At 37.2% G+C, this 26,503-nt stretch overlaps 1 protein-coding gene across 10 annotated transcripts in view; it reads right to left on the bottom strand.

Moving 5' to 3' along the window:
* The window catches only part of arhgap12b (Rho GTPase activating protein 12b), a 190,484-nt gene that overhangs the window by 71,606 nt on the left and 92,375 nt on the right, over positions 1 to 26,503 (bottom strand). The gene's annotated exons all lie outside the window — the stretch shown is intronic.

Genomic DNA, 26,503 nt, shown 5'->3' with positions numbered 1-26,503 from the left:
GCCGGGATTTACAGTTTGGGCAGGTCTTTCATGTAAAGGGGTACTTGGACCTGTTTTTTTCAATACAACTATTACACATGACCTGTATCTTAACATGCTGAGGGACACCGTTTTACCATAATTACAGAGACAGCATGATAATGAAGACTTCTTTGAACAAGACGGAGGTCCTCCATACTATGCCGTGAAAGTGTGCGAGTTTCTTGACGAACAATTATCCAACAGGCGGATAGGTTGACGAGGGCCAGCGGAATGGCCAGCACGATCACCAGACCTCACTCCAATGGACTTATTTTTTTAATAACCATGTACTGTGGATGAAATGATTGGCTACATAAGAGAAGCACATCAAGAAATTGATGACTATAAAGAACTCTGTGCCAAAGTGTACTTGAATGTAGCAAGCAGACTACAAGAATGTGTAAATAATGAAGGCCAACAATTTTAGCACTTACGAGATTGTACCTAATTGGAACTGTGCCATTGTGTCATTCTTTTGAGTAAACAAAGTTGATAAATCTATTGTGTTAATAAAGCTATTGCAATAATCATAACCTGCATGTCTTTTTTCATTCAAACAACTGTAAACCTACTTTTGCCCTATGCATATATATTGTTTTTGACAAGTACTACCAGTTCTTAAAAATATTTAACTCTAGTACTTAAAATACTAATATTACTGTAGATCTTGTTACCAGAAAAACAGTAATGCAGTGCAAGCTTTAGGGACTCAAGTCCTGGGTGTTCCCGGTATGCAGTTTGCATTGCCTTCCCGTGTTTTTGTGGATTTCTTCCCACAGTCCAAAGACATACAGGTTAGGTGGATAGGTAATGCTAAATTGGCTCCTGGTGCTTGTGTTCACCCTGTCATGGTCTGGTATTCCATCTAAGGATTGTTCTGTCTTATGCCCAACGCTTCCTGGAAACCCTGTCCTGGATAAGTGGGTTTAGGAAATGGATGGGTGTGTGAACAGTTATTGTTATACACTGCTGGGTTGACATGTAATAAAATTTGTGGAGGTTAACATGGTCATCAATTGTCAACTCCTTCCTTGGTCTTGGTATACATCTCTGGTGCCATGTACCACTGCCCATTGTCAAATGTTCTCAGCTGTCCCATGGAATGAGTTTCCAGTTTGAAGAGTATTATCACTACAGTGACCCCAGCATACTATAATAGCAGGAGCTGGGCGACCATGTGGCCTATGTTAAAATGTTTTTTCATTCTTATTACTGAAGACTGCAGGTCTCAGAAGTTTATTTTCTCTTGGATCTCTTAAGTTTTTCCTTCCTTCTCCTCAGTTGCTACAGGACCTTAACTATAGTAAAATAATAAGATTCATTAATTTACACCAACATATATATACAAATAAGCTACTTTGTGTACTTAACTATGGATGCTTAGTTTATAATAAATTATTATTACTGTTATTATAGCATTCAAACAGACTATAAGAAGCTGTTTTTATCTTTATAATTATAACTAGCCAATGCCCGCCGTAGCATACGGTGGTGTAAGAATAGGAACGGAAAACGGTGAGAAAGGAATTCAGAAATCAAGAAGAAATAAATACTTCTTGAAAGACGCAGTGTGCATGTAGAATTTCCGGCCAAGCAGGATTACATGTGAAAGTAATAAATAAATCAGGCTTTCCGAATTTACGTACTATGGCCATGGCATCCTGATAGTTTTGTTGCATGTATCTTGGACTTCCTGGAAATGTGGACGGTAATATGATCATTTTGCCTACACGTATATTGTTATTTTCAGCGTTTGCTTGCAGTGCATCTCATAGTTCCACGGGCAGATCTTGATGATGCAATCTGAGATAATTGAGACGCGCGCCCTCCGTTTTAACATACGTATCTACGACGTACTGTTGGAATAGTTTGCCGCTGGAGTGCAAAATACTAAATGTATTCCTCATTGCTAATCTGTACACGTAAAATTGGCACAGAGCAAGTCTTATTTGCGTAGCGGTTCTTTTATCGGGAACATGTAAATCTTTGTGCCAGCCAATGTCTCTGTAAGGGAATAAAAGTGGGTAAACCATAGGATTGCAATTCATATTGAGCGTGGAAATCTGTTTACAGGAGTTGCCTATGAGATAGATGCAAATGTCCCTTTCGGCAGGCGTTTCGCCATCATCTCCGACGAAAATCGCTGCAACGTCGGTGTGACATGTCAGGGCATTGTATCGTCATAAATCCTGCCTAGGGTTTTTCCTTGAAAACCATTCGTACAGATGCTGTTGGATTGGACTGAGCAATTTCATGCATGTGTTTGTATGATTTAGCAAAGGGATTGATGGTTCCGAGCATGGAATCTAGCTGGAGAAGTACATTTTCGCTGCATACAGAGTTTGCTTTATTTTGTAAGCGTACTTCAGTAGCTTGTGCTGTGTCAAAAACATACAACTGTCCATATCCTGGAGAGGTAGAAGTGTTAGCGTATAGTGGAGATATTTGGTGATAAATTTGCCCGTGTATTTTAAAACAGTATGTTCCGTGGCCAGGAGGTTGAGTTATCTGTGCACCCATGGAAGAAAATGCTAGAGAAGAGTTGTATTCTCGAATGTGTTCACGATAATTTTTAGCTTCTAATATTTGCTGTGTAAGAAGCTGTTGTAAAGACACAGGTGGCTCCCGCAAAGGTGGTAAAGCTACTTTACTGTTGTGGCAGCACCTCAAGTATTTGTTGGATGTATTACGCTCAGCAGGCCAGTAGAGTGCAGGAAATGGAAGAGGATGAATAGGAATCGAGAAATGCCATGTCGGCTGCGTGTGGGCAGGACCGGTTTTGAAGTGGAAGCAGGACGAACCAGAAGAGATATATATTTAAGAGATGCCGTGTCGGCTGCGTGTGGGCGGGACCGGTTTTGAAGAGGAGCCTCAGGAAGCGTGGGGAAGGGTTTGGAAGAGGACGAATAGGAATCGAGAAATGCCGTGTTGGCTGCGTATGAAGTTTTGAAGTGGAAGCAGGACAAACCAGAAGAGAAATATATATATAAGAGATAATGCAGACTGCTTTAAAAAATGTATAAAGTGCTTTAAGCTGCATTCTGTGTATAAATATTATTACTAATACCACTACCAAGGTGTAGTCATTACCATTTTCTGTCATGTTCTGAATTACATGTGGGGAATAATAATTTATCAGAAGAGCCAGCAAATAAAAGAATTAGTATTACTATCTAATACATATGGTATTACCAACACAATCTACTCTTGTAGTTTTTCTAAGTAGGTTTTTCACAATATGGAAAAATGACTCCTTCAGGTTAAATATGTGCCAAAGACGATACCTACATTTTGTGAAAACTCGGAAAATTAGGAGATGCAAATATTGCCATGCTATCTGCAGAATTAACTAGGACAAGGATGATCACAAGACCAGCAGCAAGAGGAGGAGGGTGATCAACCTGCCGAGGTAACCAGAACCGGGAAAAACAGGCAAGAACCTGTACAGAAATTGAATCAAACTCATTCGCTTATGCTACTGAATCCAGGACAGCTTATGAACCAGAACTGGGGATCCAGGGTAGTGGTGAGAAGTAGACCACTGGCCAAAGAAAGAAATTTGTCACACTGAAATTGGAAATTAACGTGGCTGTGTGGAACGTTTGAACTGCACAGCACGTCAGTCAGAAAGAAATCAATGTGTGAGAATTATCCATGTGTTTTTGATTTGTCAATTTAAAAAAGTTTAACCTGTCCCAATCAGTACCAGTTGCAGTTTTACAGAGCAGTCACTGAACCCATATTCACCTTTTTCATAGGTCTGGTGTGGCACTGCATGTATTCATTCAAAACAAACTTCAGCGTGTTAATTAGACTGCAGAAAAAGACTTGCCGATGAAGATGGACCTGGGAAAACAGCTGCAATTTCTGGAGAAAACTGTAGAGACCACCCTGAGATCAGATATCATGCTGTTCTCAGAGACATCAAGACATGTGGTCATGATGGAGCTCATGGTTCCTTGGGAAAAACACATGGAGGAAACTAGCTAGAGGAAGAAAGTCAAGTACAGTATATGGACTTTGTGGTTGAGTGTAGTAGAATGGGGGTGGCAGCCACAGTATGTATCCATAGAAGTGGGCTGTACAGGCTTTGCAAGTCAGTCTCTGTACAAGGCCTAGTAACTATGTTGCCTGACAAAGTTCAAGTTCAATTCTTTACCACGTAAAAACAAGAATGTTACTACATAGATCTGACAATAGCACCTGCCATATGGTAAGCATTTGAAGCAAAAAAAAAAAAAAATGACCAGCAGGTAGAGGAAATCATAAAGAAGATGTGTGCAATGATAGAACAAGAGATGTCATCAATCCACTTGGTTGACAGAAAAGGCTTCTGGCAACTAATCAAATGTCTTGAGCCAGTTAGATGCATTGACAATAGCTGCTTAGAAAAAAACATTTTAGCCACAGTCAATAAATTTCCACTAACAACTGACTTTTTTATTGCGCAAAAAACAAGAAAAGCTATATTAAAATAATATGCCACACCAAAGATAAAGACTGATAAATGCAATCAATGGTACAACAGATAAAATTTCCAGCCAAACATACAGCTGACACCCTTGCTATGATGCAAACCTCTGTCATTTAGAGAGGAGGACTCGGAAGCAAAGTTGTTCGGTGTGTTCTTGTTAACAAACGTATGATGCCAATTTGCCCACCCCCAACGGCTGAGTCTCAATAGCATGTTTTTTTTTTTTAGCATTCTTCTTCTATTACCTAGTATTAAGAAATATGTTATTACACATATATTGTATCATAGTAGTGTGCAATCATTTAGGTGACAAACAGGAGAGAGAGGATCAGCATGAACAATTTAGGATAATAATCTGCAACAGAAAACACAGAACTTGCTCCAGCTATGCAAATAAATGAACTGCATGCAATAAGAAACAAGAAATATATTAAGGTTGAGTAAGCATCGATAATTTTTCACCTTAATGCAACTTTTAAATTGGAAGGTTTTACTGTAAAATACTGCATATAAATACATGATAAAAAAAATCAAGGACAGCTCATGAATGGTAGGTTTCTTAACTTGAGAACAAGTCTTGCTTATTGCAACTAAAGGCTTTTAAGGCTGATTGTATTTTTATGTGTAAGAGAAGGAGAGGTAAAGAACAGAATTATAACAATTTCCATTGCCTCCTGCTGAAAACAAATTCATACACTTCCTTTGGAGCTTTGTGATTGCTAAAGGAAGCATGATAGAACCTGCTTAAAAAGTTAGATATAAAGCCTTACTCAAAAGCAGCATTGACTGTGTGAAATTTATTGCACTGTTGTTGCATTAACTTTTTTTTAGCTGTATATCACTGTACAGTTCCAATTACAGGTACTCCTCACTTTACGACCTATTTGCTTAACGACCACTCGACGAATCGAGTTTCGCCCTGTAATTCGGGGAATCCCCTTTCTCAGCTTGAGTGTCGGTCAGTGGCAAATGGTGACATGCGCACTGAGCGTACTATAGGCTTGCTATGTGCTTTTTCAGTCAGTTCATTCCTACAAGCAGTCATTGTGTAACCTTGTTTTTTTTTACATATTTGTAACCCCAAAATAGTACAGATGTCAAGAAAAAGTATGGCATCATCTGGAGAAATTGTTAAGTAACGAAGGAAAGCTATTGACCTTGAAATGAAAATAAAAATCATATAAGACTACGAAGCTGGTAAAACGGGATCCTGCCCCAAGTGGAGAAGTTCAAGTATCTCGGGATCTTGTTCACGAGTGAGGGAAGAATAGAGCGGAAGATCGACAGGCAGATCGGTGTGGCATCCACAGTGATGTGGGCTCTGCATCGGTCTGTTGTGGTGAAAAAGGAGCTGAGCCGCAAGGCAAAGCTCTCAATTCACCAGTCGATCTACGTTCCTACCCTCACCTATGGTCATGAGCTATGGGTAGTGACTGAAAGAACGAGATCGCACATACAAGCAGCTGAAATGAGTTTCCTCCGCAGGGTGTCTGGGCTCTCCCTTAAAGAAAGGGTGAGAAGCTCACTCATCCAGGAGGGGCTCAGAGTAGAGCCGCTGCTCCGCCGCATCGAGAGGAGTCAGATGAGGTGTTTCGGGCATCTGATCAGGATGCCTCCCTGGTGAGGTGTTCCAGGCACGTCTAACCGGGAAGAGGCCCCGGGGAAGATCCAGGACACGCTGGAGGGACTGTGTCTCTCGGCTGGCCGGGGAACGCCTTGGGATTCTCCCGGAAGAGCTAGAAGAAGTGGCCAGGGAGAGGGAAGTCTGGGCATCTCTGCTCAAGCTGCTGCCCCCCGCGACCCGATCTCGGATAAGCGGAAGAGGATGGATGGATGAAATAGCATGTGACTTGAAATTGGCACATTCGACAATTTCAACGATTTTAAAGGATAAAATTAGAGTGAAAGAAGCAGTGAAATCATCGGCAGGATTTAAAGCCATAATAACTAGGCAGCAAAAAGGTCTTATTAATGAGATGGAGAAATTATTGGCTATCTGGTTTGACAACCAGATGCAAAATAATATGCCGATAAGCCTTTTAATAATTCATGCTATGGCACGCAGTATCTTTGAGACTTTGAAGGCACGTGAAGGTGAAAAATCGACAGAATCATTTACAAATTATAATATGTACATATGCATGTCATTTTATGAATAAATTTGAAGTTTGTTGCATAATTTTATAATTTTACAACGATCCTATATTCCCGGCGCAAGCTCCTCGCTTATGGACGTAGTCGTCGGAACAGAACTCGGTCATAAAGTGAGGAGTACCTGTATAGCTTTCCTTTTTATCATTAACATATATTATATATCTTTGGGGAATGAATAAATTAAAAAATGCTATCATTGTGTATTTCATTTGCAAGTAAAAAAAATAAAACGCAGTCTTCACATTGAAATTAAAAATCTTACCAATACTTCTAAACAAATTAACAATTTTAAAAAATCATACAGTGGAACCTCGGTTTGCGAGCATAATTCATTCCAGAAACATGCTCGCAGTCCAAAGCACTCGTATATCAAAGTGAATTTCCCCATAAGAAATAATGGAAACTCAGATGATTTGTTCCACAACCCTAAACTATTCATATAAAAATGATTAATACAAAATATAAAGTAAAAATACATAAAACAAATTAACCTGCACTTTACCTTTGAAAAGAATCATGGCTGGTGTGAGTGAGCTTCTAAACTCTTGTGGGATTCCACCCAACGGGACGACATGCGGAAGAGCGTCCCAAAGCAATCACAGTCTCCCAGCGCTGTAGCAGTTCGCCATAAAAGCGAATCCGAAAAAATCGCGGACATGCTATAAGCGCCTGCCATCGATGGGTGATACAAGGAACAAGGAACATTGTAAATGCGCAGGGCCCTGCCTGACTGCTGTCTCTGTTTCAAGCTGAATAAAGCTGGTGTTGCTAAAGTACTGAGAATCAGCTTTGTGTTGTAGTGTGCAAGATGGGGACTCGCATGTCACAGCGCACACACACACACACGAGCGCGCGCACACAGTCACAATGCTAATGCTGTAGTAAACAGTATACGCTCGTACGGATGTTTACTATGAGTGAGGCACGCGACTCAGACAGAGAATAGGAGACGATTACCCACAATCCCGCATCGAGAGAGTGAGAACCACCATCAGCTCAGTTGTGATCACATGACACTCAGCAGACAAAGCGTATACATACTACTCATACTGCAAGACCTCGCTCGTTTATCAAGTCAAAATTTATCAAACATTTTTGCTCGTCTTGCAAAACACTCGTAAACCAAGTTACTCACAAACCAAGGTTCCATTGTATATAAAACATATCCTTTTTTAAACAGACAATTTTTACTTTTTGAATGTGAATACAATTTAATTCCTGCATCATTAAGGGCGACTGTGGCATTTATTCCACAAAAGAACACAAAAGTGATTGGACTCATTTTAAATGTGAATGTATGAAAAATTTTATATAGCCTACATCCACTGCCTGAATTAGTGCAAAGATGAGCTCTTGGTTTTGTCTGCAGACTACTACACAAGCTCTAAAAATGAAAGAGACTTTGTTTTAAGAAGCTGTAATTTTTTTAGTCATTAAAATTTTTATTACATGATTTTATTCAACTTGCCCTCTCTGTATGTCTGGGTCAAATTTTCCAATCAATTTTTTTATCCACTTTTACCAAACCAACTTCCTTCAAACTTTGCATGCATGATGATCTCCGGTGACAATTCAATATTTCATCAGTTTTGACAAAGGATCAGCATGTTAATTACATCAATTTTAAATTTCTCATTTCCTTATACTTTTAGCGAATACACACACACACACAGAGTGTATATATAGTGCTTTTAGCCAACACAAATATATGAAAAATTAGCGGTGTTGATCAAGTGGACAGCATGTTGGACTTTCGATCAAACGGTCAAAGGTTCATGATCAATGTAGACAAATTAATTTTAAAAAAAAAATCTTGATTAATTGATATTGAAGTTTTGTGAAATTACTTCAACATGACTGTTAAGCAGTATTGGGCAAGTAGTTAGCATGTTGGATATTTAATCAAATGGTCGAAGGTTCGAGACCAATGTAAAAAAAAAAAATTTTTTTTTCCTTTAAATTTTACCAATTTTTAATCATTCATATACAAAATTTGTCGAAATACTCTTTACAGTGATTTGCCGATATTGGCTTTAATTGAATTAAAACAATTCTTTCATTTGCACCCAACAGCTTTATTTTTAATCACATATGACCAACAAAATCTTGGTGCCTTTTTTAATAAAATCAAGTCACTTAAGAATATTTTTTTATTTTTATTGAGTTAACTAATACATATTGTAAAATATAATTATTAGTGTAATTTATTGTTATACCAATATGTGCTTCTAGGACTCAATAACAGAGTAGTAACATAAGATGTTAACTTACATACTGATCATATCACAATGTGTATCAGAATATCTATATATATATTTTTTTTAATAAATTGCGCAGTTCTACTCTCCAGCATGATAATATGCTAAATTGCTAAACAAAAATTCAAAAAATACTTTTCAATAGTGTAACGGGAATGTTTGTGATGCTTTCTTTTAATATTAAAACAAATCCTTACAAGAATAATGCATAAATCTTTTTTAATTTATATCCTTGTAGTCTTTTCTGTGTTTTTAAGCAATATGTCTCTCCCTTTAATGATGATTTGGGACATGCATGACATACCGTTAGGGAATTTGTGAGTCTATTCAAGTACTGAATAGTGTCATCTTCAACCTGATTACTGTTTCAGCACCACTCAATCCTAAAAGCATTAGGTCATTCAATGGCACTATTTGATAGAAACTAAGCTGAGTGTTGGGTTTAGGAAAAATACATACAAGTTCAATTTAATTCATTTTATTTTAGTATAGTACTCTTCAGTGAGTAAGTACAGTGTTAAATATGTGTTAAATATGAAATTTTATAGAGTACAATTTGAGTTATAGTGGACTGCTTAACTCTAAAATAGTAGGATCAAATTAGTTGAAAAAAAATCGTTACAGTAACAGAAAAATACATTTGCTATAACAATGTCATTTGCATGGAATCTGATTTGGTAAAGCCCATACAAATAAAACATCATTACAAAAACAAAAGGAAGGCAGTAATGACCTTCCCCAAAAGACATAAAACAACCACTTTAACAAAACCAATTCAGACAACAAATTAGTGTGGAAAACTCTTTAGGTCAAGATGATACATTTATGAATCTCACAGATTGAAGGTCTGAATGCTAAATACTGTAAGGACTTTTCTTATTTTTAAACAGATAAGCATAGAAAATCCAAAGTACATGGTTGGTGTAATACTACATCATCATGATTGTAAAACTAACATTTTTGAAAATGTTTCTAAGCAGTTTTAAAGACATTTCTTAAAATGTAATGTACACAGCTCCAGCCTGAGTCCTATTAGTTGTTGAGTTATTGTGGTGTTATCTGGTGAAAGGATATTGCCATGTACATCTCTTGAAACTATTCAATGAGAATTCTGAATTAAGTACAGTAAGCTTATGGCTCTGGAAATGTGCTTTAGATGACTCATTTGTCAGACATACTATGGTATTTTATAGCACCCTCTAGTGTATCATATGAGTCACTGTTTGACAACACTGACTAAAATCAAAATTGCAGCTTTGGGAAAATGGTGTGCAGATCTTGTTTACTTTATTAATTAGAATTATTAAGCACGCTGCCACCAATTATGATTAATATATGATATATATATATATGATATATATATATATATATATATATATATATATATATATATATATATATATAATATAAATAATATGAATATATGAATAATATGATTAATATTATGATTAATATAAATATATAATGCTTAAGTACAAATTAATCAATATGGACTACCTGACAGTTTACAGTAATTGAGATATAGATTACTTTTGATAAACCACTGACAATATACACAGTGCCAATCTCTTTAGGAGCAATACGTTATGTTGCAACCAGGGTTTTTCCCCTGTTATTTTATTGTCATTTTTAAATTATTTTTTGGTTATTACAGAATTTCTGTTGTTTGTTTGTACTTTAGTAATTATATCCTGAAACTTTTAATGTGTGTCCATTCTATGTTCTTTGTGGGTGGAGCACCAGAAGGTGGGGGCCACCCACACATCACTGTTGTTGGGTTTTCCTTCTGGATTTATGTTTAGTTAGGAAAGACAGCCTCAGCAGCAGAACACTGACAATGACTTGGAGTTATGAATATTGTTATTTCTTTGTTGTGAAAAGTCAAGCAAAATTAAACCTTTTATTGGCTAACTAAAAAGATTACAATATGCAAGCTTTCGAGACAATTCAGGCCCCTTCTTCAGGCAAGATGTAATTGATGATGCACACATGCAAACATGCCCACACTACACACCTACTAAAGCTAATGTTGTGTCACCAATTTACCTAACTTGAATGTCTTTGGACTGTGAGAGGAAACCAGAACACTCAAAGGAACGCCACGCAGACAAGGGTAGAAAATGCAAACTGAACTCAGGGAGGACCCAGAATGCAAACCTTGGCCTCCTTACTGCAAGGCAGAAACACTATTACTGCAACACTGTGCAGCCTGGATTATGAAAATATATCAAATAAAACACAGCAAGCGTCTATTTTATTTACCTACAGTGGGGATGTCATGATTCACATCAGCTGTCTTCTGAAGTCCAAGTACTTAAGTTGAAGGTAATATATATTTTTAAGAAAGTGTATTGAAATTCCAAGGAGTTGAAACCATGGAATAATGCAACACTGAAGACCTGAAGACAATTCACAACATGAAAGCCATGGCATACACTGGTATTCTTTTGATACCTTTTTTGAACTACAATCCACAAATCAATTTGATTTTAAAACATTGACATTTGCCTACCTAACACAGAAGATGGGGTGCACTCCATCACAAGCACTACATTTATTTTGCAAGATTTTGATGCACATAAATGGGAGATTGATATAATAAAGATTTAATGATGATGCTCTTAAAGGGCCACAATGTAGCTCAGCTTGGTTGTATATCATTGTAAAAGTGATCAGGGTCAAGGCCTTTTCAACAGGCTCAAAAACACATCCTAGACAGAAGGAAAGCGTAACCTGCCCCAGCAGGGATATCAGCTGGAGTTACAGACAAAAGCATCAATTAAATTACTTAAGGGATGTAAATATAGTGGAAGAAGTGCACAAGAGTGCACATTCCCCAACCCTGTAACTGTGGGTAGCAGGAGGCTGCTATTGAGGTCCCTGTAGGTTTGTCTGGCCATTCGGTTAGAAATGGGGCAGCAGTCTGGCACAGATATCTGGGGCCTGCCAGGGTAAGCCCCAGGCACACAACTCCAAGGGTTTCGTAAGGTTATCCCTAACCTGGAAATATTTCAAAGGAGACCAAAGTAACCTCAAATGTGGTCCAGAATGTGGGTATAAAAGAGGCCAGTGGCCAGTGCTTTGGTGATCTTCGAATCAAGTGGAGTGCAGATGAAAATTGTATTAGTTGTATTAAAACCTTTTTTCACTTACATTCATAGTTTTTTTTTTGGTATTTTTTGGGTTTGGGGACTGCAAGGGCGCCCATTCACAGGCCACAATCATGTTTGACACTGTCATACACATTTATGATGTCAGCAACAGACAGGCTTGTTTCATTCTGTAATTTCTGTTACCATATATTTAAACTGAAAACTATAAAGATTGAATTAACAGTGCTGGTCTATAGGTAGATTTGATTTTTTTTCTCAGATATACAGATTCCAGTCTAATGCTCACAGAAACGATGGATGCAACTTAAACACTTCTTTTACGCTAAGATTTCACATGTTACAACACCGGTAGCATCCAGGGTTGGCTTTTGCCATATGCTCAACAGTGCTATGATGGGCTCCAGTAACCCTAAAACTGTATTAAGATCAGATGGATGTACATATTGACATATCTTGAAAGGCACAAAGAAACCAAACATAACATAAAACAGAAAATGTATAGCATGTGCATTGCAGAGCCATCAACCAGATAAGGTAGTAACTGTAATAAATAGCATAGCAATCAAACCTGACACTTGAGGGTAGATAATATAAGGGTAGTACAATAATAATAAAAAAGATTAATAACAGCATAAAAGTAAAAAATAAATAAAGCAGCAGCAATAATGTCAACAATCTATACTTGTTGGTACTAACAAAGATTATGTAATGTTTTATTTATTACTAGTCATTAAGCCCATTACAATAATGGGCGCTAGAACAGTAGTGCATAAACATTAGTAGGAACAGTCTATATTAAATGGCAAGGGACTTTGACCTCATTCTTTTTGTTGGTTGTATTTTTCTTTGTCTTTCAGCCTTTCTTTTGTTGATGTTTACTTGCTGAGCTGACCGTTCTTCGTGGGCTGCCGCCGTGTATTGTGTGTCTTTAATTTTCTGTGACAGTAACACTGTCTTGTACGTCCGTAATATACCTTTAATTTTCTCTGGCGGTAATACAGGCGTGCGCGTCAGTAATATGCCTTTAACTTTCTCTGACAGTAATATCGCGCATCTCACCGTGCCTCGCGCATGCACACTTCACCAGAAGACACACACACACACACGGACACCTGGACGCACACAGGGATTTTATTAACGAGGATAGTAAAAAATTAAATACACTTATTAGACTACTGCTTTTAAATACTTCACTCAAGCTAATCAACCTTTGTAAAAAAGAAAATATGGACAAAATTCACTGTAGATCACAACAAAAGCTTTCTACCACTTACCTAATGAAAATATTTTGTTAATGTGTTTACAAACACCGAGTTGAGAATTGCTGTGTGTGCTCAAAAAAATAATAAAGAATGCTTATTATCTGCCTTGCTGTTTCACCCTAAATGAAAACCCTGTAACCACATTCTTAAAGAGTCATCATTGCAAGTATGAAAATAAAATGCTGACTGTAACCCACAAGGTTTTCAAAGTAGTCCCCAAATCTGACTCACTGTATGACATTGAACTAGTCACTTAACGTACATCATAGAAATCTGAACTGGCTTGTTGTGGCTTTTAAGGTGTTGTGGGCAAAACCCAAAGAAAAAACGTCAAAAATAAATACATGTGATATATAAATTGCTAATGAAGTAATTTACGATAGTAAATGAAGAAAAGCCTTGGCCTTTAAATCATAAGGTTGGGGAATTTGACATATTCACATACATTCTCACAAACACACAAACTCCTATTCACATTTTAATATAATTATACTGTATGAAGAATATTTATACTGTATAATCAATGTAATTTATTCTGATCTTGTAAGTTGCCTTGGGTAAAGGCGTCTGCTGAAAATACACTAACAAGTATTATAAGGAGAGATTAAAAACTAATAATTGAGCCTATTGAAGTTAATTTAAAACAGTTCCTTCTAGGCATCTAATGGGATTAATCTATATATCTACAGCAAAAAATCTGTAAATGTACATTTTATTTTCATTCACAAGACTCATAAAAGCTTTGTACCCATGCTGCTTGCAAACAGTGCATAGATTTTAATTACAATACGTTGTGAACAGCATACAAATAAAAAAAACTACAAATACTCTTACATTGTATTTCCCAGTGTTGAAAAAATTCCTAGGGTTTTAGATTGCCATGGTTTGCTGTATTACAGTACACGTCTAAGCTGCTGTACATTCAGAATCACCAGATGTCGCTCACTTGACACAGACACTGTAGAATTTGCAAGCAGAGAGGAATGTGGCTGAAGAAACAAGTCTAAGACATGCAGAAGAATAAGACAAGTAGCAGCAAATCTACCAAGTACCCAGTGTCTGCCTTTCTGCTTGTTAGACAACATTCCTGAAAGGTTTCTACAAAACATGACTACTCAGAGGCACAATACAAGTCACAAAAGTATTCTCAAACTTAAAACATAATTCTTCATATTATTCTCAATTTACCACTTTCACTTGAAAAATAAAACAAAAAACAGGAAAATTTAATTTTCTTTTGTTGAGCGCATACCACAAACCTTGTCAGTTATCTTTAATAAGAACACTGGAGTTGATACAGTTCTTGCTAGAGGACAGTTTAGCTGAAGAGCTTGACAAAACTTAATGCTCTTCAAAGTGGTGGAAAGATCTGTACGACAGTCTGTGGGAATACATAGTAGTAGAGACTTAAAATATTTACACAGAACAGTTTTGTCTGCACATATGCCACAATGGAACAAGCTGCTGTAAAAATTAGACACAATAAGGATGTTACTGTTTTGTTATGTAATCAATAAGCTGGTAAATTTTAAGTCCCAGGTACTAAGCAGCTGATTGTAACTGACTCATTTAGGCTGCTAGTGGAAACACAGCAGAAAAAGTGAATTGTATCTCAGTGGTGATATCTGTAAAGAGATGCATACTCTTTCTAATAGGATCTAAATTCTGTGGCTTAAAAAGAAAAGGAATGGACTATAAATCACAAAATTGGACAGTTCATTAATCATACTGACTTGCTTCATCATTATTGCACACATTGTGGAAAAGGGGATTTGGGGGGATAGGTTGTTTGGTACTACTATTAATTCTGCACTTGTGATTTCTAAGTCACTTTCAAGAAAAGCTTAATCAAATACATGAATGTGATGAAGCTTTTTTATTCATTCCATTTCCATTCTAGTGATGCTATAAAGCATCACTTGCTCAGTGGTCAGTGCTGCTACCTCAAAGATCTATCATTCCGGTTTAAATTTACCATACAGCTATTGTCTGTGTAGAATTTATAAGTTCTTTCTGCACAGATTTGGGATGGGCTATATGGACTTAAATTGATATTGTGATAAATTTGACCCGAAATATGGACTTATATAAATGTTGTCCATACACAGACAAAAACCTGGTGGATTTTCGCATTTCATTAAATATTGGAGAATTATGTTTTCAAAATGTAATATTTTCATGAACAGCAGTGTCTCAAGGAAATTGCTCAAAGAACATGCTTTTTACAACCATTTTTATTTTGTATTCCCTGTAGTTATTTTTGAGTTTGCATTAGGCCCTATTCATACTACCACAATTTCGTTTAAAAACACAGACACTAGCCTCTGTTTTCCCTTTCATCCACATTACAAAATGCTCTCTAGAGAGGTATACTTCTGAAAACACAGTCTCAGCTTTATAATGTGGACAGACAAAAATGCATTTTTTTAAACACAGACTCTAATTTGTTTGTGCTTATTATGTGGCCTACTCATTACAATATCTCATTCTCATAATCTTATTTAGATGTTTAGATGTTTCAGAACATTAGAACAATGTAGAGGAGAACAGGCCATTTAATCTAACAAAGCTTGAAGGGGTTAGTGCTGCACAGAGTGACTGCTGCTGGACACCACTCATAACATTAGTAAATTTTGAAAGGGTTCTGTGCACCACAACATTAGGAAAAACACTAAAAAGATAAGATTGCGGACATAGAGTAGTTGCTTTCCATGGCACTTGTTGCACTGCTTACCTGTATGCATCTAAATTGCATTGTGCATAGTCTGAATGCTGCATACATACGCAACAGGTAAATGTACTGGTTGCTGTAGTTTTGCACCTTCAGGGATTTTTCCAGCAACGTGTGCATGCCCAGTGTAGGAGAATGTCTACGTTCTATGAGTTTTCACTCATTTTAGTGTGGATAGAGATTCTTTTATAAAAATGTGAAAATACTAGTATGGATGGAGATCTTTCTGATTTAAAAATATCATTTTAAATGAAACTGTAGTAGTGTGGACGTAGTCTTAGATGCATTATGTTCAACCCCTTGCCTGTTATACCAGTATATGCCTCTGCTAGTCACTATCATCTCAGTAAATGTTGATTTCTTATTTCTTTGTTTGACTTTTATATATAAAGAAAGAAAGACAAAGCCTTGGATTCATTACCATGTTAATCACAGATCATAATGCATGTATATTATACATATACAGTTAGGTCCATAAATATTTGGACAGAGACAACTTTTTTCTAATTTTGGTTCTGTACATTACCACAATGAATTTTAAATGAAACAACTCAGATGCAGTTGAAGTGTAGACTTTCAGCTTTAATTCAGTGGGGTGAACAAAACGATTGCATAAAAATGTGAGGCAACTAAAGCATTTTTTTAATGCCCCCTTCATTTCAGGGGTTCAAAAGTAATTGGACAATTGACTGAAAGGCTAGTTCATGGACAAGTCCGTCGTTATGTCATTATCAATTATGCAATTAAGGTCCTCAATAGGATCTGTGATCACTTGCTCACCTACCAGCGACCGGAACAGTCTGGTTTTACGCCTAAGAAGTCTACCATCGACCGCATCCTGGCGCTGAGGGTTCTCATGGAGCGCAAACGCGAATATCGGTAGAGTTTCTTTGCAGCCTTTGTCGATTTTCGCAAAGCATACGACTCAGTTTATCAAGCTGTCCTGTGGGACATCCTGAGGGTTCGCGGGATCCCCTTGAGGTTGCCGGATATCATGGCCGGTCTGTACACTGGTACTGTGAGTGCTGTGCCGAGTGGAGGCAGGACCTCTGTGTTTTTCCCAGTTAATTCTGGGGTTCATCAGGGGTGTGTTTTTGCTCCTACTCTGTTCAATGCTTGTATTGACTGGGTGTTGGGCAAGGTCGTGGGGTCCAGCGGCTGTGGGGCATCTGTTGGTGAAGAAAGATTCACAGATCTTGACTTTGCTGATGATGTTGTGATCTTCGTGGAGTCAACAGAGGCTCTGATCGGGGCGCTCGAGAGACTGAGTGAGGAGTCTTGAGTGTCTGGGCTTGCGAGTGTCCTGATAAAAACCAAAGAGCCAGGCCTTTAATGACCTCTTGGGAACAGCCATCAGCAGTGTGTCTGTTTGCGTTGAGAGTGTCGACCTTGCTGAGAGGTTTACTTACCTTGGCAGCGACATTCATGTCTCTGGTGACTCTTCCTATGAAGGCAGTAGACGGATTGGGAGAGCATGGGGGGGGGGGTCATGAGGTCACTGGAAAGGGGTGTGTGCCGCTCCCGATATCTATGCACAAGGATCAAGGTCCAAGTCTTTAGAGTCCTGGTGCTTCCTGTCTTGCTATATGGTTGTGAGACATGGGCACTATCCAGTGACCCGAGATGAAGACTGAACTCCTTTGGTACTGTGTCTCTGGAAAATCCTTGGGTACCGTTGGTTTGACTTTGTGTCGAATGTGCGGTTGCTCATGGAGTCCCAAATGAGGCACATTACCTGCATTGTGATGGAGCGTCAGTTACGGTCATGTGGCGCGTTTCCCTTAGGGTGATCCGGCTCGTAAGATCCTCATTGTTGGCGACCCGAGTGGCTGGACCAGGCAAAGGGGTCGCCCACGTAACACCTGGCTGTGACAGATAGAGTCATTTCCAGAGGGTGGGAATAGACAGCGTGTCTGCCTGGGAGGCTGCAAACCGGGACCCCAAGTTGTTTCGTTGTGTAGTGGGTGCGGCAACGTGCTATGCCAGTGCATGCTCCCCAACTTGACTTGACCAAAAGTTGTACATACTGTAATTTGATGGTTAGTCAACCCGCAGTTTGCATTCAGTGTCCTTAACAGCTTCTTGAATCATTCTTTATCTACAGTATAGGTGTTTTACAGGGCCAAAGCCAACGAAACATTTGGCAGAGATGTTTCAGTGGAAACAGAGCCATTGCAACTACCCAATAAAATGTTACTTTCACTTTCAATGCCAATACACACTGAAGTTGCATCTTACTATTACAATTTGCCATTTTAAAATTAGAGATTTTTTTGTTTCATTAACTGATACTGAATTAGCCTATTGCTAAACTCAAATCAAAAAAGTGACGTGGTTGTTTTTGTGACATTCTCCAATTTAAAATAACCTTAACAGAATCAAAGACTACTAGGACAAAGTACATATACAGTAAATGTTAATGCAAAATGAACACACTATGTTGAATATCCACAAATATTTGTGCTTAGGAAGCTCTATATAAAAAAAAAACAAAAAAAAAAAAACAAGAAATACAAACTCCAATTACTCCAAACTCCAAATTAAATGATACAGTAATCCCTCCTCCATCGCGGGGGTTGCGTTCCAGAGCCACCCGCGAAATAAGAAAATCCGCGAAGTAGAAACCATATGTTTATATGGTTATTTTTATATTGTCATGCTTGGGTCACAGATTTGCGCAGAAACACAGGAGGTTGTAGAGAGGCAGGAACGTTATTCAAACACTGCAAACAAACATTTGTCTCTTTTTCAAAAGTTTAAACTGTGCTCCATGACAAGACAGAGATCACAGTTCCGTCTCACAATTAAAAGAATGCAAACATATTTTCCTCTTCAAAGGAGTGCGCGTCAGGAGCAGAGTCTGTCAGAAAGACAGAGGAAAGCAAACAAATCAATAGGGCTGTTTGCTTTTAAGTATGCGAAGCACCGCGGCACAAAGCTGTTGAAGGCGGCAGCTCACACCACCTCCGTCAGGAGCAGACAAAGAGAGAGAGAGAGAGAGACAGAGTTTGTTTTTCAAGCAAAAATCAATACGTGCCCTTCGAGCTTTTAAGTATGCGAAGCACCGTGCATGTCGTTTCAGGAAGCAGCTGCACAAAAGATAGCAACGTGAAGATAATCTTTCAGCATTTTTAGACGAGCGTCCATATCGTCTAGGTGTGCGAACAGCCCCCCTGCTCAATCCCCCTACGTCAGGATCAGAGAAAGTCTGCGCAAGAGAAAGAGAAAAGTAAGCTGGGTAGCTTCTCAGCCATCTGCCAATAGCGTCCCTTGTATGAAATCAACTGGGCAAACCAACTGAGGAAGCATGCACCAGAAATTAAAAGATCCATTGTCCGCAGAAACCCGCGAAGCAGCGAAAAATCCGCGATATATATTTAAATATGCTTACATATAAAATCCGCGATGGAGTGAAGCCGCGAAAGGCGAAGCGCGATATAGCGAGGGATTACTGTAATGCAATTTTTCGCCATAAATGATACATGATCACTAAAAAATTAACATAAAAAAAAGCTACGAAGGCTGCTGTTTTTATTCCCACTTGTAATGTTTCAGTATACTGCAGAGATGATGTGTCATTTTTGGTGTGTATTACTGGTTAGTGTAGTTATCTGACCACTGACAAAGTGCAAATATTTTGAGAGAGTAAGGAGGCAAAGGTGTGTTTTGCAAAAAGGTAAGTTACTGTAGCTGTAAGCTCCTTCCACCAGCTGCTTGTTCACTCATTTGCAGAGACCTATTTTGCAAGAGGCAACAGGACTTGTTGCAAGCACCGCACATGCCTAGATGGCCTCTTCATTCATATATTGTACAATAATGCGTTTTAACATTAGATGTTGAACTATTTGCACTATTATCCAGGATAAAACAAAACCATTTCCAGAAAGCAGACCTAACACTACCTTGTTTAAACCTTTTGTTCCTGCAATTCTTGCTCCATTTTATACTTCTAATCATCACCACCACCAGGCAACATAGGCAGAATGGATGTAAACACACTTAGAAAGAGCAATGGAGACTGCATATTTTATTTACTTATCAAAAGACGTTTTCAAAATAATCAGAAATACGGAATATTGTCATATTAAAGTATATTCATTTTCCCTAAATACTGGATCAAATGGAAAATTCAACATATTGCCCAGCCCTAGTGTCTGTGCAAGTTTTCCTTCAAGTACTCGGTTTTTCCTCACATATCCTGAAATGTGTATAAATGGGTCTTGTTTTGAACCAGCACTATGTCCGGAATTGCCAGGATAAACTCCAGCCCCCTCCCCCACACTGCCCAATCAAACCCCGTTACCTTGATTTGGTATATATGTGGATTTGGAATAAATATGTAATGATTTTCTATACTGTCTATAGTATCCTTCATACTCTCAGTTTATTTTACATAACTATAACACAGCACAAATCAAGATATACCATACATGTACTTCTACTCCTAAAATGATGCAACACCACCTCAAAAATTTGATATTGAATGTTTCTTACTGAACTGGTTTCACTATGAATATCAAGCAAGAACAAACAAGTTTTGATCAGCTAAACAATTCACTTATGTTTAATATGACCAGAAACTGAAATATCAGAGTAAATTACTCAATCTGTATTTAGCATTAGTGGTTAACACATAACAATTAACAAACATAATACATATCAACAAATATTAGTTACAGTATATGTTAATTTATTTTTGACTGATGTTATAAACCACACTTTAATGACCATTTCTCAGGGCAGTGTAATTTAGCGGTTTCCTTATTTATGTTTGTCTAATATATTTTTATTATACAGCCTGTTAATACATAACTTTTGCAGTAATAAATATTTGTGAAAGTGTACGACTTACAAAAAGACGCTACTTGTATGATTATTTTTCCCAACAGAACAATCCACAGTAAATCTATGGAATTTAAATTGTGAATTGCACATCTGTCTAACATTTTCTTTTAGCCATAGACAAAGTCACTCGCGTAGGACACAAGCATTCTTTATTTTTGGGGAAAGCTGCATGCTAGATCCAGTCAAGTCTTCTACTTCCCTGAAAGACAGGCCATCTAAGTGCCAAATAATCCTCTCTATCTTGCTGGAGGCAAACCCTAGTGGGGCACTTCAAGAGATGAATGAGTTTCAGCAACAATTTATATTAAACTTATGAATTTGATTTGAGTAGTCCTGGAAGCTTGGTATAGCAATATATACTAAAAGATATGCAGCAGGTGCAGTGTGACAGAGGCGTGGTATACACAAATACTGGTGATTAAGTCATGTGACATGTTGGCACAGAACAGACAGAGAGAAAGTAGTATATGAGGCTGTTTCTACAAGACTGGGCATGACACTGTATTTTACAGAAGACACTGCTCATTTTCTTTCCTTGTGTTTTTGCACAAAACTATAAAAGATGTGTAATAGTGATGCTGTAGAAATAGAAAAGTTTCAAATTAATTATTTTTCCAAACAAGCAATCACTGATCCAGAGGATTAGCATACAATAGTTAAGAATAAAACATAAGGCACTGCTGCACAGATTCCAAGATTCAATTCCGCAAGACTTTTACTGTTTAAGCTGTAGATGGAGTGGGGAAAAAATGACATCCAAGTGATATATAAATAAAGAAAAAGGTAGATGAAATTGATAATGAAATTGTATGAAAAGGCTTGCAAGAAACAGCATATATATATATATATACACACACACACACACACACACTATTATACATTCTTCTATTGGTATTAATATAGGTTAATAAATACCATGTTGCTTTTACATTTCTATACTTTTTCTTTATATGTGGAGTAATTGATGTAATAAAGTAACTATTAGGGCACCTGATGCTGGAGGGACTGCCATTTGCTCCAACTGCAGAGTTATAAGGGCAGAGACATCACACCTCAATACGAAGAGCAAATGCAGAAGAAATAAGGCACCATCGCTTGGTAAATAACATATAACCAAAAGTTCTTGGGGACACCCATATATTGTTAGTGCTATAAACAGTTACTCCATATGCAGAGTACTGAAAAGTGACAGGCATTGTAGGCATCACTCGTATGTACTTATCTGGATGGGACACTATATGTAATATTACAGAGTGACTGGTAGTCAAGCAGTGTGAATTATGTGAATAGGATCTGTGTGTGTATATCTGTGTGTACTTAAATCTTAAGGTGTGGGAGTAGACCAACCTAGTAATAAACGTGGTCTCACTCATCCCTCAATAATACAAAAGGTTTCAATAAAAACCTATTAGATTTTATACAGGACTAATTAAGGATATACTAAGAGAACTGATTATTAGGACACTGAATGAATGGAGCTTTGCAGTCATCGATGAATAATAAATTAGAAATCAGCCATTTCAAGCAGTAATAGCCTTTAGTACCCAGTAGTAAAGTCTTGGCTGTATATTTAAATCTATTTAATTTAGTCTTGATTTAAAAAAGATCAATTTCTATCGAAAACATGAATATTTCTGGGCTTGTCCAGACTTTTGACTGGAAGTGTAGGTTAAACCGGTTTTTAAGGACATGAGAAGAACATACTTTTTTATTTTTTAAACTTTTAGTCACCTCTATAGCTGTTCAAGTTTAAGTGTATTCAATATTATTTTTTCCACAGCATAAGAGAAAGTTTACTGCAAAAATGTCCTATTTTTCCACCTGTTTTTCTAAACAGATATTTCAAATAATATTGTAGGAAACTGAATGTAGACAGTTTTGATTCACAACTTTTCATGTTTCCAAATATTTCTGATCTGTCATTACTTTGTGTTTGTAAGGATGAAAGGTTTTGCCATCTTTGCCAGTACAACTCATTTTTTTTTTTTTTTTTTTTTTTTTTTAAACATGATGCAGCAGAAACAAACCCTATGTCACCTCAAGTCCAAATGTAAATGCGAAAGAGTACGCATTCATTAAGTTCAATTTACTGCCCTCTCTTAACATAGTAATTAGACACCTAAAATGTTTTTAAAAGGTTCATACTGGCAACTTCTTAAGATATCCCAATATCAATTAATTCATTTGTTGAATCGTAACATTAATAAAATAAAAAAACACAACCTTTCTAAATCAAATATCACTGCATCAAAAAGTGTTTCTGCTCCAAAGACTGCTAATTTGTACCACTCTCCTCAAGCATTGTTTCGTATAATATTGTGTGCCTTACATTACTAATACTGCAGATGTCAGTGCAGTACCCAGATAATCACAAGTGTATTGCACTTAACATTTTTGTTAACATTACCAGCCACCTACTAACTTCAGTCAGTCTGGTATGGTATTTGGTATGTTTTTAAGACTCATGACAATGTACAAATATGTTTGTCACATTTGATCTTTACTTGTTAAGTGATACAGTATTTCAAACTGTCAGTGCATATGTATCCTGTCATGACACTTGGTGACACTATTATATTGCCAATCTGATATTTCTGGCCATAGAAAGTGCCATCAGAAATACTGTATGCCTTGATTATTCAATAGGATTCAATCTTCCACTAGTTTGTCTTTAGTTCATTCAGATTTCTGACACTTGAGTAAGTCTGTTGCATAAGGTTAAAGTGGCACTACATAAACAAAGCAGTCTTATGTAGTGGGTTAAGGTAGATAGTGCTTTATTTTTATAGAAGCCCAAATATACAGATAAGTAAATAAATACACACACATACTTTGCTCTGAACAAACAAGAAAATTAAAAACAAAGAAAACTTCTGACATGGCTACCGTTGCAGTGAGGCACTATGCAGATGTATTGCAGTTGGTATAAAGGAGCCCCAGTAGTGTAGGTATGTTCACATCAAAACTGGACTTTTTTTTCTTTTATTCCAAACAAATATAAAGCATATTATGTCTTTCCACAAATAGCTATCATTTGTGAAATACTAAGACACTTAATCTCAGATGCTTCATGTTACAGCAGTTCTCTCCCCTCTACAGCTAAAGCCATGCATGGATCAATGAGCATTAACAATGAGTCAAAGACCTTGGATACATGGGCTTAGCATTTCTTAAATGCACAAGTTTAGCTTGTGCAGATTTACTGGTATTTCTTTACCCAAATGACTTTAAAATGGTGCATACCTGGACATATCTGACTAAAAATGTAATCATTTATTAAAAAGTGTAATCAACTAAACAAGACAAAACAGACTTTATGAATGTGTTACATTGTAGAAACAGCACATTTTTAAGACAACTTTCAGTTAATTCATTAAATTTAAAATAAATTATATTTACCTTAAAAAATGAAAAAATCTAGTACACACACAGAAATCTAAATGTATTTGCACCAATGTTTAAATGATAAATATTGCTGGACAGAAGATGGAAAATCAAATGAATGAATAAAATTACTTTACTTTAAGGGTCTACAACTACTTATATTTAATTGCCAAATTTGAAATTCAAAGCTTCCACACAGAGATAGCATGTTGTCCAATGCGTAAAGTACATAGTTCATTAATATTAAGATGACAACAAACTACTGAAGAGATAAATGTTATTTTTATTGAACTCACCAAAGTTATTCTTACAAATGCAATAAAATGTATAGTGTCTGGCCTCAAGTTAAGCTCTGAAAGGCCTATGATCCAAAATTTGTCTTAATAAGAAAAGGTATACATTTTTCAAGAAACACAGCTGTTAAGAATGTAATTCTCGAATTTCATTTGTGCAATTTGTATTAACCATTTTACATGAAATGTATAAACACACAGATGGCAGAACATGTCACACCGTGGCCAAAGCCTATGACTCATCATTGCAACATGCTCCACTGCAGGTATAGGTAAAATGCCTTAATGTTTCTATTAGTAAGCAGTGGCAGTATTCCTTATTATTTTACAACTATGTTTCAAATAGGAATTAAGACGATGTCTAAAAAAAGCAACACAGCTTTATTAATCAGTAACTAGAAGATAATCATACTGTACTGTATTGTTGAACAACATGACCCTAAACGTTTATATCTTAGTCACAATAAATCACAGCAACTGCCTACCTGCAGCATGTCTGCAGAAGACAGAACAACAATTCACACAGAACATCTTATCTCATGCAGTTTCCATATTTGATTGGGAAGGACATAAGGAGTCAAAGAGCTGATCAGTATGAAACTCATAAGAGTAACTAGATCTGTGTTGTTCAGTTGGCTTGGAACATTTCCTCCGTGATGGTCAATTATGCAACCTTGTCCTGTAACATTTGTTCCCAAACAGTTCCCCAAACTGATGTTTACTCAATTATCCTGATCTCTTTTTCATGTAATTTTGGATAAAAGTGCATGTTAGGTGAATATATATAAATATACACCAAACACCCTTTCAGTCAGTTTAATAGCTAATTGCCTTACTATCCCTTTAACCATAGGAGGCATTGGAGTATACATTTTCATACACCACTTTCATTTTTTTCTGTACATAAAAGCAGTTAAAATGGCACATAAAGATAACTAGATGATACCATAGTCTATCTAAACTGCCACTATTGTTTGTAGGTTGTAACATGGATGGAACACTACTAGTTTGGCCTAAAAAAAGAGCAAGGAATAAGTTGAGGAATCTTTAGGCAAAGTACCGCCAGTTAGTTTCCTGAAAACTACTGATAGAAATCTAAAATGTGACATGGGGAAAAAAGCATCAGAATGACAAATGTGCATGGAACAGATTATTAGACTCCAGCAAGCTTAAACTGAGAACTACACCTAAATCAACAAGACAGTTAAAAAAATATTTAAAAAACCCTCAAAAGGTTGTGTCTATTACAATGCAAAGGTAAACAATAACATAACTGCATACAGGAATGATGCTCTCCCTTTCAACAAAAATGTGTGAAACAGAACATTGGAAAGTTGTGGCCTCTATTAGAATGCACACGTAGTCACCAAAATTGACTTTCTTGAACTGGGCATGGATGAGTTTCAAACCTGCCAAGTTCAGATCCTTGGCTCTAAAGAAGAGAGAGGTTGAAGAAGCTTGTGGAAGGTGTTCAATTCAAACCTAAGAGATTCTGTGGCCACTATAAAGACCAACAAATACATGGAACCATGGCTCACCAAGCTGGACAAGTCATGCTTCCCTGGTAGATTCACAGCCTGAATCTACCAACATAACCTCCTGCCCAGGGCCACTGGAGGTGTACAGTATGTTGGTACCATTAACAATAATCGAGTCCCTTGAGTGCAGCTTCCTATGTAGGGGGCTTGGCCTTCTGTACAACCACAGCAGTATAGTTCTATACAGAAGCAGCAACATACTTCCCTTTAGTGGCCTAGTGGAAAAATTCATAGTGTTACTTAAAGGGATGTTCTCTAATACAGATGCATGAAAGACCCAAAGGTGGCCTCAGCAGGCATTTGAGTACAAAATGTCAGAAAATTGAGGGTTGACAAGATACAGGAGGTGGGTGGAATAGTCTAGGGAAAGACATAAATTTTTTAGTGGGAATTGAGGGAACTGTGCCAATGGGACAAGATGGCCTGGAAT

This window comes from Erpetoichthys calabaricus, chromosome 6, assembly GCF_900747795.2.
Source record: "Erpetoichthys calabaricus chromosome 6, fErpCal1.3, whole genome shotgun sequence".
In the NCBI taxonomy this organism is placed as follows: Eukaryota; Metazoa; Chordata; class Cladistia; order Polypteriformes; family Polypteridae; genus Erpetoichthys; species Erpetoichthys calabaricus.
This window is presented reverse-complemented; position numbering and strand designations above follow the sequence as displayed.